The sequence below is a fragment of the Aythya fuligula genome, chromosome 6, assembly GCF_009819795.1.
Source record: "Aythya fuligula isolate bAytFul2 chromosome 6, bAytFul2.pri, whole genome shotgun sequence".
Lineage (NCBI taxonomy): Eukaryota > Metazoa > Chordata > Aves > Anseriformes > Anatidae > Aythya > Aythya fuligula.
In genome coordinates this window covers 6,484,465-6,502,313 of record NC_045564.1, presented here as the reverse complement: position 1 = coordinate 6,502,313, position 17,849 = coordinate 6,484,465, and the positions used below count along the sequence as shown (strand labels likewise).

Sequence of the window (17,849 nt, the reverse complement as noted above, 5' to 3'; positions counted from 1 at the left end):
GCCAGTGAAAAGGGGGCACAAGCTCCAGCTCCAGGCTAACCAATTCCCTTCACCAAACAGGTTTATTTGCAGTTTTGGCTGCTTCTCCCCTCCATTACCGCGGTTTTCAGTTTAACACAGCATCATTTCGTCCCATGTTCCTTCTGAGCTAACCCCCTGCTGCTAGGGGCAGCACAGAGCCTTCCTGCCAGACTGTAACCTTCCATTTTCCCCGATGCGCAGCACATGGCTACGCGGCAGAAAGTTTTCATCCAGCAGCAGTCCAGGAGTGCCCAAAGGCTGGGCCGTTTGGTGAGACAACGCAGCCTAGGCAAGCAAAAGGAAGCCACCTTGAGCCACCATTTCTTCAGGCAACAGGGCTGGGGGGGCACTGGGACACTACAAGACCCTCGCTGTCCCTATGCTCTCAGCCTTACCTACGGCGCTCCCCAGCTGGACACAGGAGCCCTTTGAGAGGCCGGTGCCCATCCAGCCCTCTCCCGGCACAGGGTTTAATGAGGGCTGCTTTCGAGCAAGGCTGGGAGGAGACCAATTATCTTCTTCTTTACTTGTATGAGCACTGAAAGGGATGGAGCAGGGTAAGGAGGAGTGGGCAGGAGGGACAGAATGCGTGGGCTTTCCCCTCTCCTACAGAGCTCTGAGCCTCACAAGTACTGGTAAAAACCTCAAGTCCAAGGGATACGTAGTACCTGAACTGGAAAAATACAAAAGAAAGTAAAAGAATAAAGGCATCCACAAAACCTTTCAGCCTTTTTCCTTGACCATCCTTTCTTTGACCTCCCCCCCCCTTTTTTTTCCTTCAGTATCTCTCCTGTTTAAACGCAAGTAAAACAACATTCACAACCCCATTAGCATCCCCAAATATATTTAAAGATAAGCACCCCAGAGTGTTTATCCTCAGTTTAAGAACTATCATAAGTGATGGACCATAAATATGAGCTTGAGTGGAAAGATTCCCTTCCTATTTTAACATTTTCTAAACTATCTCTAGAAAGGAAAAGAACTACTCACAGCCTTGAAGGGATGGACTGTCTGAGGAATTCTGTCCTGTTCCCATCTATACTACTTCTATACTCAAGTCAGTTTTTGTTTTAACACTGACTGAGTTGTCCAAACTCTTTATACCGTGTGCATACATACACACACACACACGGAAGTAAAAATCGCCCTTCCTGGTGATTTGTTTTCATAGTAAAACATTCGAGAGCTAAATTGCACTCGAAATTCTTGTAGCCTCTGAGCACTGCACCAGGTCCGCATCATCTTTGCTTACTTCAGTGGAAATTAGTGCAGCATCCTTTGGGATAAAGTCCTTCAACACTGAGTTTACCAAGCATTTAAGCATCTTTTTAGGCATTTGGGCAATCTGTCCTCACTTAGCAGAGCACTTAGGCGCTTACAGTAAATCATGCGCTTGGTGGCTTCCCTGATTCACGGCTTCAGTATTTCTGCTTCCACAGTGCAGCTGGAACAGAGAGCCAACAGCACCAGGAGGCACAGCCCCCGGTGGTGGGGCTCTGTGAAGACAGCAGGGTTAGCAGGGAGAGCGTGTGCATGGGGAGCCTGCTGTGGGACTGCAGAGAGAGCTCTGCCCGGGACCAGGTGTGGCAGGGGGCACGAACTTGTTAAAAAATACAGGTATGCACTGAGTCAAGTAAGCTTTGGAGATCAGAAAGTACCCTTCTGCACAAAGACAGGACGGTGACAGCAGCAGGTTCAGCACCATGTACCCAAATCCCCGCAAACAGCAACGCTCGCGTCTCTGCCTGTGCCACGATTTCCAGCTACAGATAAAATCCAGCAAAACTCGGATTTATCAGCTACTGCTGCCATGGAAACACATCTAAAGCCAAGGGATACTTGCTCCTCCCTCTCCCCTTCCATCAGCCAGCTACAAACATATGTGGAGTTGTTTGTGTGGCTTTTAATTAGACTTTCCCTGCTACGCTCACCTCCAAACACTGAGTTACGACAGGTGCCCAGCCAGCGAGGCTCTGTGTTTTGCTCCGTGTTTTGCCCTCTGCAGATCCCGAGGTTAATGGCCTGTATGATTTACTCCTGGCATTGATTTCTGCACACCAGTTGAGTTGCGTGTAAATTACTTAACAGTTTTCATCACAAGCCCACCAGAATAAATGGAAAGCTTGTTACTGATTCAGTTACTGATGTTCCCATTCATCTGATCAAACAAAATAATCTTTTTTTTTTTTAATGGCTCTGACTTCCAAGGCAATAAAATCAATCTCTGGATTATCTACCCTTTATCACCTAGGTTTGGAAGTTTTCAGTAGAGACCTAAATGACAAGGACTCACCTTCACCATTTACAACTCTTTTCCTTGACTTTCCGTAAGTGATGGCAAAACTTGTGCTTATGAGCCTAGAAATGCTGCAGACAGGACAGCAAGATGTTTCTCTTCCAGAAGAACCCTGGTTTTGCATACACAGAAGAAAAAGTTAACTAGGACACAACAGAAATTGGTTGGTTCAACAGAATTGGTCAGAATTGGAACGTCCCAAGTGAAACACTTGGAAAACCTAAAAAAACAAAGGAAGCTACTTCATAAAAGGCACAAGTCCTCAGGCCTTCCCAGAACGGCACCTCAGGCTGCCCGAGGTCAGCAGGGACCTCGGGAGATGGTCTCAGTCCAACCCCTCAGCTCAAAGCTGCTCATCTCAGCAACTGTTTCTCCAGAAGCAACAAATTTTAAATAACCCTTTGGTCTGGTTTTGCAGAAATGGAAAAGTCACAGTCCTGCACCTTAACTGGTCAGGTCAGTGGGTGTTAGACCTAAATCTAACGTGAGATTTCCCGTGTGAAAACACCGCTGTTCATCATCACGATGAATTGTATGACCAGTCCCTGGCCCTACACGGCCATAATCTGAACTCGTACCTGGACCCGAGCTTGGTACCCGAAACACATTTGTGCTGCACTCCAGAGAAGCGCCCTACCAGTGTCTGCTACACACACAAGCTAGTGAGTCAGCACACGCTGAGTGTGAGCTTGTATTGCTCTTCATTCCCTCTGCATTTATCTAGGTGCAAGGCAGGAACAGCCCCGCTGCTGTCAACTTCATTACATCAAAGAAAGAAAGGAGAAGCGCGCAGCCTTCTACATGTAAGTGGCAGACGCAGGATCAGGTTTTATTGCTTGCACCACACACTGCGTGCCGTAACAGGCTCACACAGCCATGAGTGTTTTACGTGCTGTTTATTAGGCCATCCTTGCTGTCCTAATACAAAAGCAACACCAAAAGTACAGGGCATAAAAGTCTCCCACGCAAATGCAAACCGAGGTAACTCCTTTCTGAATCCCTACCAACATCAACACACACACCCCTGCTGTAAGGATCAGGAGAAAAAGGAAAAAAAGGAAAAAGATGCAAGACAGAAGACTGCACAAGATGCATAGCAGGTAAGAAAACAGGCTGAAGCAGCCCCCTCATGACATTGGGGACCCTCAGAGATGCCTCCCGCAGTCCCCTGCCTGGAAAGGGTCTTGAATCTTTCCGTGCTTTGCGTGACGAGAGCAAGGGAAGTGCCTTGGCCACCCAAAGGGTAGAAATGCAGGATAGGATGCGCACCTCAGCACTGTTAGGCTAGAAGGACAGATGCTTGATCAGTACTGATTAAGCATGGGTGGGGGGAATTTCTAGAGCTTAAGGCAGTTTAAAGGCAGAAAGAAATCTGCGTGTTTGCAAAGATGGGGATAGCAGCAAGCTGTTTGGTTTTGCTAAGGAAATTTGTAGGGATGAATGTGCACACACACCCCCCAGGACCACACCATGCGAAGGTTTAAATGTTGGAGCTGCAGTTGGGGAAACAATGGGCTGTTACCTGGGGTGTTGTTAAATACCTGTCTATTCCCTATTTGGGTAGTGTAAATACACTTTTCCTTTAGAGAGATGCGATCTGTGTCTCCCAAACGTGAGAAGAGAGGGATTAATACAAAGAGCTTAGTGTCCCTCCGATGCTCTCAGCCCATCAGGCAGATGGTAACAGGGCTGCAGACTCTGCCGGTCTGCAAAGCACCAGAGCTTGCACCCCATTACCAGACACTGGAGCAAATCATCTCCATTACATATGTATGTTGGTTGGGTTTGGTTTTGTTTCCTTTTCTGGCACGTTTTGTTCCATTCCCTCAGCCCTCCACTCACGGCAAGGTTGATTTTCACAGGCCAGGGGGGGAGGTCAGTAATGCTCCCGCACATCCAAAACCCAGAGCAGAAGGGCACTGGAGCTGACAGACAGCAAACAGCGACGTTAACACCCAACAGTTCTGGCCACAGCCTTAAAAAAAAAAATAAATCTGATGCAGGAACATAATTGTAGCCATGTACATAATCCCCCAGAGTCAATTTAAGGGGTTGAAAGTTAAGCTTGTACTTGATTAGTTTTCTGGAGGGAGGAACTCTCTGATTTCCTGAAGTGATGGAAATCACAGCGTTCCAAAGCAACTTCATTCACTTTATTATTTAATGTCCACATTCCTCAGGTTAGCACTTAAGAACTAAATGCCTTTAAACAGTCTACCTGCAGCACTAGCTATCCGATTCATTCAGCAGTTTCCAGTCATCCACTGTTATTTAAGTGAAAAAAGAAAAAAACAGAATAAAACAGACCACCTTTGGGGTTCACAAAGAACAAAAAGCCCCTCCTGTTCTTTACTATGTTTTCCATACGCACCAGAATATTTGTTGCTAGACTGAAAAGGAACAAGGCCCTTCAGCTCAAAGGCAAATTGCAAAACAGCTCATGGAAGGGGAAAAAAAGACACAAAGGAAGAAAACGAAGGGATTCAGAACAGAAATGTCATCTTGCTAACAACTATTGTTTCTCTATCAAATACTTTCCATTAGCGAGGATGATTCACAGCAAACACCACTTGCGCTGTCAGCCTACCCCCAGCAGCACTGAGTCAAAACGATGCTGCAGCTCCCAGGACTAACAGGAGAGAACCGTGTGACTCCCTGCGAGGAGGTGGCAGCCCGAGCCCCAAGTGTTGAGCAGTTGGGAGGAGCAGGACCAGCGACCAGGAAAAAAGCCTGAGGGCAATTTGACAAACGCAGCCCCTTCCCAAGATCAGGGGACCAGATGTGCTCAGCCCAGAGCAGCTGAGTTAATAAATGCTTAAAACAAACCAGGAACCATTCACAACACCACTGCCACGGGAGAAAGAGGCAACTGCTGCTAGATGGACTTGTGCAGACTGAGCTTCCCATGCCAAGTGACTGCTGGGGCTTAATTCTCTGCACCTTTTGTCAACTGCTGCTATCTATGAGAAACCAGGGCTGCTCACCTTCCTAATTAAATGTCTAATTACCTTACTGTGGGCACAAACCAGGGTGACTGCAAGCACCAGAATGCACAGCCACCGTCCTGGACTCAGGGAAGTGTCCCTGTGCTCTGGGTGCGCGCTGCATTCTGCTAGTAGCTGACTGCAGGACAGGCAGGGGGCAAAAAATCAGGCTTGAAGAAAAAGCTGATCTTTTCTAAGTAACACGTGTGAAACGCTAACCACCACAGCACCGCCTGTTGTATTTCTGGGAATCTGCCTGAACGTCCTTCAAGCAAAACGTGTACACCCAGCAGTACCTCCAAGCAACCCGCTCTCCAGCACGACACTAGCTGTGTCCAAAAGGCTCCCAGATTCCTTGGGTAAAAGTTCAAACAGACAGACTGGGATTGAGCACACACGTGCCTTGCAGGATGACACGGATGCAACTGCAGCCAGGATTTCCATTAACTTCAACTGAAAGTGACTTTTTTTAAGGAGCCTCCCCCCATCCCTACCCTCCTTGGCTCTCCTTTCATTTCCTCACTTCCCCCATACCTTGGGATCTCTTTCAGCCTCTTCACTGACTTCAGATCTCTTCGCTGACAGCTGGATTCCTCCCGCACCCTCACTGTAAGCTTCCCCAGCTTTATTTGCTAGAGTCAGGTGAACAGCAGACCTCGTACTGCAACTACTCACATGCACACATGCTTATTCACACGAAACGAGGTGCACCAACACAGGTGTCTGCAGTGATGCTCTCTCTCATCAAGCAGCATCAGGATACGCGCTGCCTTCGTGGCTTTTGGTGGTGCCTTTTAAAACCAAACCCTGGCCTGGGTGCAGGAAACATTAGAGGAACATTATGCCAAACAAACATCCTTTAGAAAAAAAAAAAAAATAGTAATAACTAGGAAAAAAAAAAAAAAAGAAGAAGAAAAAGGCGGTAAAAATAGAACTGGCTGGAAACCAGAGACCACAAGAAGAGCTGGCTTACAGGAAATTGCCCTCATCAGTTACTAGATGGGAAACTTTTTCCCATGTATTACATGGATCACGCAGGGACAGGATGGTTGTACACACATGGAAGTGCATTACTGTGGGATAACCTAGCTCGTAGCCCCGTACGGCTGGGGAGAAAGACAGTTGCTGGGTTCTTTTCAGCCCACAGCAGTGAATTAGAAAGGGTCACAGAAGATGCTTCATCTGGTGAAATTAGCAGTTACTGAATTGTAAAATAAAACACTTTTCCCAACATATAGCATCAAAAAGAAGCCAACAAACCAGTAACAAATACACCCCAAAACACAGGTGTAGGCCCACTGACTTCAGAGGCCCCCCGAGGGAGCATTACTCACGGTTATGCCTTGTTTGCTCAAGCCGTAGCACGCCGGTTCATGGCAGAAGTATTACACCTCTTTTCACTGTGCCACTCCAATTGAGCTTAATAACATATTACTTACGCAGGTCTGCAGCTACAGGGACAGCTTACCTTGCCTTTTAATACAGAAGTGCTACATTTCCTAACCTGCCAACATGGTGCTTTTGTCACAGAATAAGCAAATGTTTGCACAAGCGTGGTTTCCACGATGCAGTCTGTGAAAGAACAGCCACGTCCCCTCCCCAGCAGACAGCTTTTGTGACGTGCCATCAACCACAATTTGGCTCTAATGCCAGGCCAGGACTTGAAGCAGCTTTTACTAGTGACACCCCGGTGCTCTGCAGGCAGCGCAGCGTAGGCTCCTTTCAGAAGGTACCGAGTCATTCCCTGACAAGTTGTTGTTGTTTGTGCGCCCAGTCGGTCTGGTACACGTGCGGCAGCAGCACGGGAAGTGCATCGTGAGCCTGATTTCAGCACCGCTTGAAATCACCCAGAAGTCAGCAGCAGGGCTGGGCTCTGATCACAGACCACCCCAACGCTGCTCTCCTTGTGCTGGTTACAGGGCTGACAGGCACACAGAGGTCGTGCAATGCTCTGCTTCACCACGCAGCATCCAAAGCCTGCATGGGCACAGAGGGAGTCCTTCCGCCACCACAGCCAGCTTCAGATCAAGGCTGACATCACGCCAACGAGCAATAAAAGCTGCGACTGCTTTCCAACACTTGCCAAGCTTCCATCAGCTCCCTGACTCACTTTATTTCCACTACGTGTCTCAAAATTATCATTCCTAGAAGAAGCACTCAGCAGAACGGACTTGTTAACTCCCCCATCCCCAGCACCTCTTCTCTGTGCCTCTTACAGAGCACGTTGTGCCTGCCACGTGCACACCAGCCAGCACCTTCTCCCCAAAAATTCCCATCGAGGCATTACACAGGGGGCACCACAGCAGAGCTCAGCTCTCATGCGGCCAGCAGGGCCATGCAGGACCAGCACTTGGCTACACAACTTCACGGGGCTGCAGCCACTGACACGAAGGCCAAGCTTTGGATCGTAAGGACGGACCGGTCCGGGGAAGACATTCTATAAAATTGCAGAATTTCAACATGTAACATGTGAAACATCTGGTCTAGGAAGTCCAGATCAGTTGGTATTCCCTACCTGATGGTGCAGACCAGGTGCAGCATTACTGTCCTCTCTCGCTGCTTGCTCCCAGAACTCCGTAACGGCAGCATGTTGCAACAACTGAGTTTTAAGGCCACTGCTATGCTGATTTTACATCCTTCATGATACAGTCACTCAGCAACTGTTCCTACATATATATATATACACATATATATTTAAACGAGTGTCTTTTCTCATTTGTATTTTAAAAGAAAAATGTTTTAAAGATGCATCCCATACTACGCAGAAGTGTGTTTTTCCCCCTAACACTCACCATAGAACTTGCATTGAAAGCTCGGGACAAAGAATCAGGTCGTAATTAGGCTTGATGAAACCTTCAGCTGTCAGCACACAGACCAGGTGAGCTGAGATTTGCTTTTATGAAAAGCTGACAGAAAACCCCAGCTGCTGAGGACACAGCACCTCTCCCTGGGCTCTCCACCAGCACGTAAGCCCTGCCCCAGCACTGCTCCCCGTATACAGAAAGACACTTTTCCAGAAGCCAGTGCTGAACAGAAAGGCTCTGAGGAGCCTTTACCAACAGTTTTGTGCCCACGTGGCCATCAGAAGGCAGACCAGAGGCTCCCAGACCCTTGCGAAGCTCACATTTGCTGGTCTCCCCCTTGCTCCTAGGGCCATGCTGTCTCCACTGCTGTATCATACGAGGCTCTAGAGCTACCACAAGAGCAGGTAGGGCAAGAAAGCTGTGAAAATGAACATCCTGACAGAGCGCTGAAGTTTTACACCGGTTCTCTATGTGCAGGCCGTGCCATACTGACTTTATCACAGCAAATTCCCTGTGAACTGAAGCTCCTACATCAGAACAGCCAGTCACTGTCAGCATAATTGTCCTTGTCAGGGACTACAGCAGCACGCATCACCTCTGGGATGACAATCAGGGCTCTCGCTGCCCCTGTCCTGCAGCACGGCTCATTTACCTGACTCTGAGCGCTGACCTTATGGTCACTCTTAGTTCCTGGCTGCTGCACTCCCTGCAGCTGCCGCTATCCCCAGCCTAACCCCCTGGTGACTACTCACAGCCTGTGCTCAGGCAAAATTTTCATCTGCACCGCTTGATTTGGCATGATTTTCCTAAACTTGGTTATTCCGTCTTGAATAAATTATTTCCTCATCTCTGCGTGACTTTGAGTCTTTATCTCTGTCTTTTCCACCCCATCTCCTTCAGCACCGAGGATGCTGCTGCAGCTAACCCCTAGGAACACCCCTGCTATTTACCAGCTTGTCCAAAAAGCGGAATGCTACAGAGGTCTTTGCTCTACCCCGAGGAGCAGAGGCGAGGTTGTGCCTTCCGCTGCTTTCCTGATGCTAATCCAAGCAATCCTTCCCGTCCCACCTGCACGCAGCAGCCCTGCAGTTTAGAAGCACGTCCCAGCACAACCGTGTTACAGGAGAGCCAGCTGAGAGCCGCTCTGGCAGGGCTGCAGGGAGAGCCATGGGGCCGCTGCTCAGGAACAAGGATTTACTTCACACTTCACATATTTTGTTCTATCTGCCTGGAGAACAAGGCAGGACTAATCTGACCTGAGCAGGTCCCAAGCGGTTTCTTTAGCGTAACAACTTGTTTCTGCTCTGCTCAGAGGGGTCTGTTTTCAGCATCCTAAGGTCTCCTGGCACCTGTTGATCCTGGGAAAGCTGATAGGAAGAAAATATTGTTGGTTCAAGTCTCCTGAGAGTCTCTTCATTACATGTGCACCCGCAAACGCTAAAGTCAGACTGCCTTCCCTCCCTTCCCCATGGCTCCAACTCCACACATCATCGCTGAACCTGTACCTGAATCTTATCTTCCAACTGCCAGATGAAGCTAATTAGGGAGCACTTCTGCTTCCTAATGAAGGCAGCCACAGGGAGGGCAGTGTCTGCATGTCATTAGCAAGGGGTCAGCTCCACCCAGCCGGCTGCAGGGCTGAGCCATGGCACCCTCTGCTTGCAGCCTCTGCGAGATGCTCCCCCTGCTCCCGCTCCACAGGCTCTGTGCGAAGGGCAGCCGCAGTACGCGTGGACAGGCCAGCAGTATTTTGAGACCTGTAGGGCTAAGATTGTTTTTTCCCCCACTCAACATCTCCAAACCAACACTTAACAGGGAAAAATAGCCCCCAGCTTTTGGAAAGCTCTCAGGCACTCCGCTTTGCTGTACGTCTGTCTGCTTCTCTTTTTTCCTGCAAGAGCAAGTTGAATCCACACAGTTATGCGCTTCAAAAATGCCCCAAACCCACAAATCACAGTCGCTGTGCCCAGGCACGCGATTCTTAACCACAAGAAGGTTGTTTGAGGCTTTTCCTCTCTTCTGCACTGACACTAACTCTGCAGATTAAAAATCGAGTGCAAATTGCTTCTTCTGCAAACAGACTGTGAGAGCTGGGCAGCCTCCGGGCTCAGCTTCGTTCCCTTCCTACAGGGCAGGTTCCCGAGGGTCCTCACCGCCCTTGCGCCTCCCCTGCCTGGCTCCTCTCCAGCACCAAGCTGTAAGTACAGCAACAAGCACGCGGCCACACTCGGAAGCAGCTCTAGGATCCCTCGGTTTTGCAAGGTCAATCTCTGTCACCAGGCACAGGCCAGAGAAAGGAGCTCTGGTAACACCACAGGGAGCTGGGCCCTTCTCAGGCAGGAGCTCGTTTGGGTGGCAGGGCAGCAGGGGAGCGCCCTGAAGGCCTCCAAGGAGGCCGGTCCCAGCGAGGGGGTCACACGAGTGCCTGGCGGAGCTCAGCACACGCAGCAGCCGGCACGGCGTGACGTGACGTGTGTGCTGGGGCATTCCTGAAGGAGCTGCAGCTGAAAGCAGCCTGCTACAAGTACGTCAGTGGCCGGCGTCTGGGATCTGTCAGACAAATGCTGCTCCCAAAAGCAGCGCTCGCATCACCAGACCTCATCTTTTTGGCCACAAAGGCAGGAGGCATTTCCACACGGGACAGAAGCGCCCCTGACGCCAGCTGAGGCTTTTGCTCTCCCCCCAGCAGCAGGACGTGCTGAGGATGGGGGGAGGTCAGCACGAAGAAACAAATCCCTGATTGCAGTCTCAATAAAACAGACAGGTTCGTCCCTACCCCCTGCAGGCACAAACAAGCTACAGGATTTTGCTGAGCTGCAAGGGGTTTTATTATTTTTTGTGAATGATTCTTAGTGCTGCAGCAACAGGATGAACAACTGGAGTTTGGATTTGAAAGCTTAGAAATGAAATGTGCTCTTCCCTCTGCTGCACTTGTAAAAACATAATCATTTTTGTCTACTCACAGGAAGACCTGACAGCCATTAAAATAATAAAAAGGAAGGAATTAGCCTATGATGGGCAGAAGCAAATGAGAATAGGCCCTACACTACAGTAGTTTTATGGAGACTTGCTGCTTCTGTCTCACACACATGGACAAATGAACGCTGAAAGCAATTTTACATCTCCTTCTGTCAGCACCCGAGCCACCTAATAAATCCCAAGATGCAGAAAACACCCAGAAGGCTTTTTTCTGTTTGTCTTGGCTGCATAATTACAGGCAGCAGTTCCTATGCTAATGCTACCTCCCCTTCTGCCCTTGCAGAAATAATAGGCAAACAATGTGGAGAACACAAAAGATACCAGCAGAAAACCGAATCACTCAGGTCTGAGGACAGACAGGACATCTTTCAGGCACCTGGCAGCCTGGGACAGGGTCTGGTGCTGTTCTTTCCAGAACGGCTTGATCCGTGTGGGTGCTGCCAGCCCTACAAGGGCCTGCCCCCAAAGAAAGCACCCCGCACACAGGACGGCCCTTACCAGCACCATGTGCGAGCAGCACGGAGCCCTTCCCATTGCCACGTTACAGATGTTGCTCGCTGCCTCTCGTGTGCGTTTCTGAGGCTCCAGGGACTGTTTGCTGGTCGTTCTGGATGCGTGTGGGTGCATGTCTGCGGAAAGCAGCGGAGCTACGGCAATCTCAGAGGTAAAGAAGCATCTGGGCCCTTCAGTCTCAGCTCTTATCAGGAAAACGCGTACTAGTGAACACAGAAATGCAATTCTGACTGATCCTGCCAGCATTTGGAAGTCCAAGCTTTCTTGACATGACCCCACAGCTTCCCCATGACACTTACCTTTGCTCTTGCTTGAGAAACACAACAGTTTTTCACCCAACACCACCGCTTCCTACCTGACGGGTTGGGGTTCACGACTTCTCCTTTGAGCATGCTATACCATGGCTCAGACACATGCACCCGTTCCAGTTATAAAACAAACAAGCTCCCACACACACCTGCCCTTCCTGTGCCTGTTTGCACTTTGGAGCTTTTCCTTAGCAGTTAGGTCAGGACAAGCTGGCAATTCGGATGCAGTGTGGAGCAGACCCCTGCGCAGCAGTGGTTACGTGAGGACACAGGCCTCTAACCAAATATTTTCTTCTCTTTTGTCAGGAGACAAGCATTAGGAGGTCCCATTCAAGCACAACAAGAGCTTTCCAAGCACAGTGCACATATGTGGAAATCAACAGAGCAATGCCAAGACCTCTCCTGGGCTCTTTAGCTCCTGCTACACCACAGAAAGGCACATAGGCACATAGAGGGAGCCAAAACAGGATTTGTCTTCTCTCATCCAAGATTCAGACACGCTCTGTGCTGGTTGTTACAGTCCCAGCAGCACGAAGAGAAATACATGAGTCCCCAAAAAGCAGACCATCCTTGCCAAGCAGGTGGGATGACTCACACTTGGGACGTGCCCAAGTTCCTTCATTCCTTTGCAGCAGGAGAATTCCCAGATTTTCCTATTGTTTTCCATCTGGCAGCGACTTGGCCAAGACTAGATGGGAAATCGTGGCCAGGAAGATCACTCCCAGGGGTCTCAGGTCCTACACTTACATTCCCCCCACTGAATTGACCTGTGTTCCCTAGATTCATGGAGCTGACTTGATTTCATCAGGAGTTGAGACACCAGTCCTAAACAGGCTAGGAAATATAAACCCAATGGCTTGACAAACAGATATTGCTGACATACACAAACATCCTGAAAGGAGGTAACAGAAAACGTATGATTTGTGTATCCTCAAGTGTGTTGTGTGTTTAGTTCTTCATGCAGTAAAACAACCAGATGATAACAACAGCAAAAGGATAAATCAGTTCCAAGAGAAAACAGTGGGGTTTCACACAAAGGTTATACAATTCAGTACTTCCTGGCCTTACACATCACTCAGACAAGGGAGCTGAAGCTCAGACAAATGAACTGAATTCTACAATCCACCTTTCAAGTTTGAAATAAGCATTTGGTGAACTTCTCCCATTTGTGTATGCAATTCCCTGTGCTTCCCAGGTGAGCACCAACAGTGAAAGAGGTGGTGTTACACCTCCAGATAGCGAGACGTTGCTTATGCCAGCAGCAGTTAATGGCTGAAAGAAGAAAAATGACCCCTTCTCCTAATGAAGAAGGATACTTAGAGGCCTGGCCACAAGGAAAAATTGACATTACCTTCAGCAGAACTGCTGTCAGAGCCTTCGTGGTGCCCCATCAGATGTAATTTGGGCCCTGGTTCTGTTGTTACTGGTATCAGTGGAGAAAAGCTACAGCCGACTTCATGGGAACAATGGCAGACTCTTGACATAACATCTAGTGACCAGTGGTAGTTGCAGAAAGGCATGAAGATATGAGGAATGGAGATAGAAATCTATGAACAGGGTATGAGCTGGGGCTGTAAGTAACAGAAAAGCTTCCATTTGCAAGTGGTACACACTGAAATGCTCTCCCCACGCAAAACGAAACATCCTCAAGTCATAAAAGGCATTACAGTCACTGAGCTCAAAGGCTGGAAGTGAAGCAAGCCTTGTAGATAAAGATAACATCTACAGCTGGAAGAAAAAAATAACACCAAGAAAAGCTTTTGGGAATAGAAACCTTTATCCAGGTCTACACCACTCACATGCAAACTTGGCTGCTCTTTTTCCTGCTCTATCAGACGATCTAATTAAAGATGTTTTCCCTCCCAGAAGAAACTTGTCTTGCTTAATTTAAACTTTTCAGGTTAGAATTAAAGAAGAGGTGTTATGCCCTTTAACACTGCCTCAGAAGACATCACTGCTGTATTACACAGCAAGGGCCTGGCTCCTGCTCCCATGGGATTGAAGAGCCCAAGTCCCAGCCATGCCAACAGAGAAGGTCCTACCCCAAACTATTAATCATAGAATATCCCGAGTTGGAAGAGAACCATAAGGATCATCACGTCCAACTCCTGTTCTCCTACTGCCTCCCAGCCTCCTGCCATGGCTCGTGTGGTAACAACGGAGGTTTTTAGCCCACTGAATCGCTAAAGCAAGGATTAAAAATAAGAGTATAGTAAGGGCCCACTGGCCGGTCAAGTAATTTATTCCGCACAAGTGAACTGCAGCAGAGAGTGAAGATTTAGCATTAAGCAGAAGCAGATGTTTGCAGTTCTACAATATGCTGTTTCCTTTAAAAAAGAAAAACACGTTGTGTACCACCTGCTCCTTCCATTTGCTGTTTCGGGTTTTTTGTTGTCTTTTTTTTTTTTTTTTTTTCCCTCCTCAAGACATTGCTGGCAATAGAATTAGTCACTAATAACAGCCCACAGCCACTTACTTGGTTAACTAACCAGCACTGGGGAGCTACTGGTGTCAAGAAGAACAACTTCCTCGGATACTCCCTCAATAAATATTTTTCTGGCCATGCCTCTGGGTCTCACATCTGGTGTTTGGTAGAACACGAACTCCAGCACTTGCCATCACACAGAAGACTGCTGCTTTTTCAACTCTGCCTCTTTATGTATTGTCTGTACTCTCAGGCAACGAAAACCAAAGCTGGCCTTAAAAAGAGCACCTTGTCCTGTGTGCGTATAACCTCAGTCCCTGAGGATACCAGGGCACGGGGCTTCAAAGATGTGTTTGTGTAACCCAGCAGGGTCCTGGCCAGCCCACGGCCCTGCTGCAGCCACGTGCTGCTGGGGGCAGATGCTGAGGGACCTCCCGATGGAGGAGCCGCCTCTCTGCCTCGCACACTTCCCACGAGAGGAGCGCCGGGAGCGACGATATAAAGAGCACTTCCCATCAACTGGATTTTTTTCCTGTAAGCTCAAGTTCCTTGTGACTTCTACAGGCGCAGCCAAGGTTCAGTTTAAATAGCTGCTGCCTCACATGACAGAAAGCATGCTCTCCTTCCAGCCAAGGTATTTAACATCAAACCAAGCGATGGTAATGACTTCAACAGGGAAGCTCTTTTCCTTTTCTTTTTTAAAGTGGCACAAAGAACATCACACATGAAATGTGTAAGAGGGAAAGGAGTCAGCCTGAGCTTAACATCCTCGTTGGACTGTCCCCACTCCCTTGTAGCACACGGGGATGATTACCTCCTGCAGGAGCCTCCTCACAGTTTCTGCTCCCAGAAGTGGAGTGGGAGAGACTGGTATTGATGAATCTACGCTAGGAGATCCATGAACCCACTTGGTGTGTTATCCTACACTGGCAACTAGAGACCCAGAACACTCTGCAGTGATGACACTCAGATGTCTGCAAGAGAGCAGGTACCTTCTTACAATCACCTACTTGCAGCAGTACAGGCAGGCCACTTTTACGAGATAAGTGGCCCCAAAAACTGCAGCAATTTTCAAGACAGAAGCAGAAAAGCCTCCATAGCGTTAGCGGTGATCACAGTTGACACATCACTCTTAACAGCCTAGAGGTAAATGCTCAGCTACCTCTCCTGCTGCATACAGGACTTGGAAAACACCAGCTCACTCCGTTCCTTCATGCCTCACAGCTGACAGAGAACAGGTCTGTGAAAACCAAAAGCTTGTTTTAGATTCATGGAAGGAGAAAGGTTCAACCACACGTGACCTTCAGACCTCCAAAGGTGCAGGTCTGCAGACTGCTCTCAGCTGAAGGAGACCAGGGTGAGCACACACCTTGCAAGCAGTATGCACACACAAGGGCCTAACATTAAGTTAGGTTATGCATGTCTTGGAGCTTCTGTAAAGTCTCTTCCATGCCATTTGGAAATTAACTATGAATTAGTACAGGTCTGGAAATTGTTTCCTATGCATATTGACATTCTTCCAGTTAATTGCTCTGATAAGATTTAAAAAAATACAATTTTGTTGCATGCTTTGATTTTATTTTTCAGATTCTCAGTCCAACACAGCTGCCACGCTTACATCTCACACTTTGTTTTGAAGCTGTAGGTTTCATTGCCACGCAAGTATGAAAAATTAGGTAATATGTAGGTTTGTTTTGTGCCTGAGCTTGCAGAGACAGGCCTGAGACAAACTGTCCTGCTTTCATTCCTTTGCGCAAGGTATACAACAACAAGCAAGGGAAGGAAGGTGCTTTGGGGCAGTCCAGAAAGCAATGCAAGAGTCAGACCAAGAAATAGGTGAAGATTTTTTCAGTGCCATCACACGGGCTGTCTCAAAGGTTGAGAGCATTATAAGGAAGGCTATCAAGATGGAAGTCATGCTGTGACAACAAAGTAACGTGATGTGAACATGGCTTAGATAGACCTGGCAGGAGGCAAGAACAGGATCGGGGAGAACCCCCACCAAAATTCACCATTTAAAATGTTTATTCAGCCTCCGTTTGGGGCTGCTCCTGCAGCCTGCACTGTCTCAACCTTACTGATTCTATGATCAGCTTACTAAAATGGGATTTAGGCAACTAATTAAGCAAAGATTTTTTGCTTTCCACTTACGCAGGAGCACAACTTCTCCCCATGGTAACCTGTGAGCAGCTCCAACAGCTGGAAGTAGCCGTGTTCTGCTGTTTGTCACTGCCTGAATTGGATTGCCACTTTTTTCGAAGAGCAGATGGGAGCTCACCTAACCCTTCCAACAGCTCACCTGCCTGCACTGCCTTTCCTGGTTATAGGCACCACTGGTTGTGAAGAGCCTTTGTAGGAGCAGACAGCAGATTTGACACCTGCCACCAGGACTCCTGAGGCTCAGACTTGCACTCGGGAATTAAAAGGCAGAAGGAACTCGCCTCCACTCCATGGCTACTCTTTGCAAAGAGCACCAAACAAATAGCTCTGCCTACACTTTAAGCCCAGATCCTCAGCCCCCTTTCCCCATCTGACTTACTGGACTTCGCTTCATCACAGCTTTTGAAGTCCTAGCTCCCACTAATCATTTAACTTCTCGCCTAATGAATCACATACAATGCACTGAAAAGCAACTAGACCTTGCACTCGCTGGAATCTCCTTGTCACAGCAAACAACAACCAGAGACCCTTTTATCACCAAGATTTGCTAGGACCAACTCACATGTGGCCATTTAGTCTCAGAGGCCAGCCTACTCCACATATCTGCAGAAAGAAGTTCACTTCCCCTAGACGCAGGAAAAAGATCTGTGACTTCCAAGAGAGAAAAAAGGGGCGACAGTAAGAGGAGCAACGCTGCAGCCAGAAGAAACTGCCCCCAGCACACAGACCCAGGCAACACATGCCCCAGTTTGTACTGCATTCTCCCCCCTAGCAAGAAAGACAGCAAGAAGCAGCTCCAGGGAAAAGAAAAATTAAGAACATGCACAGAGCTCTAACTTCATAATGGCTGTGTAGTGTCACCAGATAGGCATGGTGTTTGAAAACTTCAAGCAGGTCAGTATTCCTCTTGGCTGAAGACAAAAGATCAAATAATTGTGCTTGCAACAGCCACTGGATAAAGAGAAAATGGTATTTACCACTCCACTGTGTGTTATTTGTCACTTGTGCTGTTCAGATGACCAAAAGCTGCCTGCACCCATTACACAAGCCTTCCTCTAAACAAATAATACCAGGGTGCAGTGGGAAATCCACATATCAGCTTTTTTTTTTCTCCATTTGTGCCACGTTGTTTATGAATATTCACGTTTGCAACCTCAACAAAACATTACAACAAAGCAGAGGAACAGTTCCTCAAACCAGGTGAGCACGTGGGGACTGACAGACAAGGACCCAGCCCATGTTGCAGAGAACATCGCTGGCACCACAACCCCTGAATGTGAAACGTGAGAAGAGAAGAATGCGACATCAGCTTCAGCTCGCAGTGCTTCTACTCGGCAGCACTGGCATTTGGATAGCTCA

General features: G+C 48.2%; 1 protein-coding gene across 20 annotated transcripts in view; it reads right to left on the bottom strand.

Annotated features, from left to right (window-relative positions):
• Positions 1-17,849, bottom strand: part of MAP2 (microtubule associated protein 2) — a 175,858-nt gene that overhangs the window by 118,787 nt on the left and 39,222 nt on the right. The window lies entirely within an intron of this gene.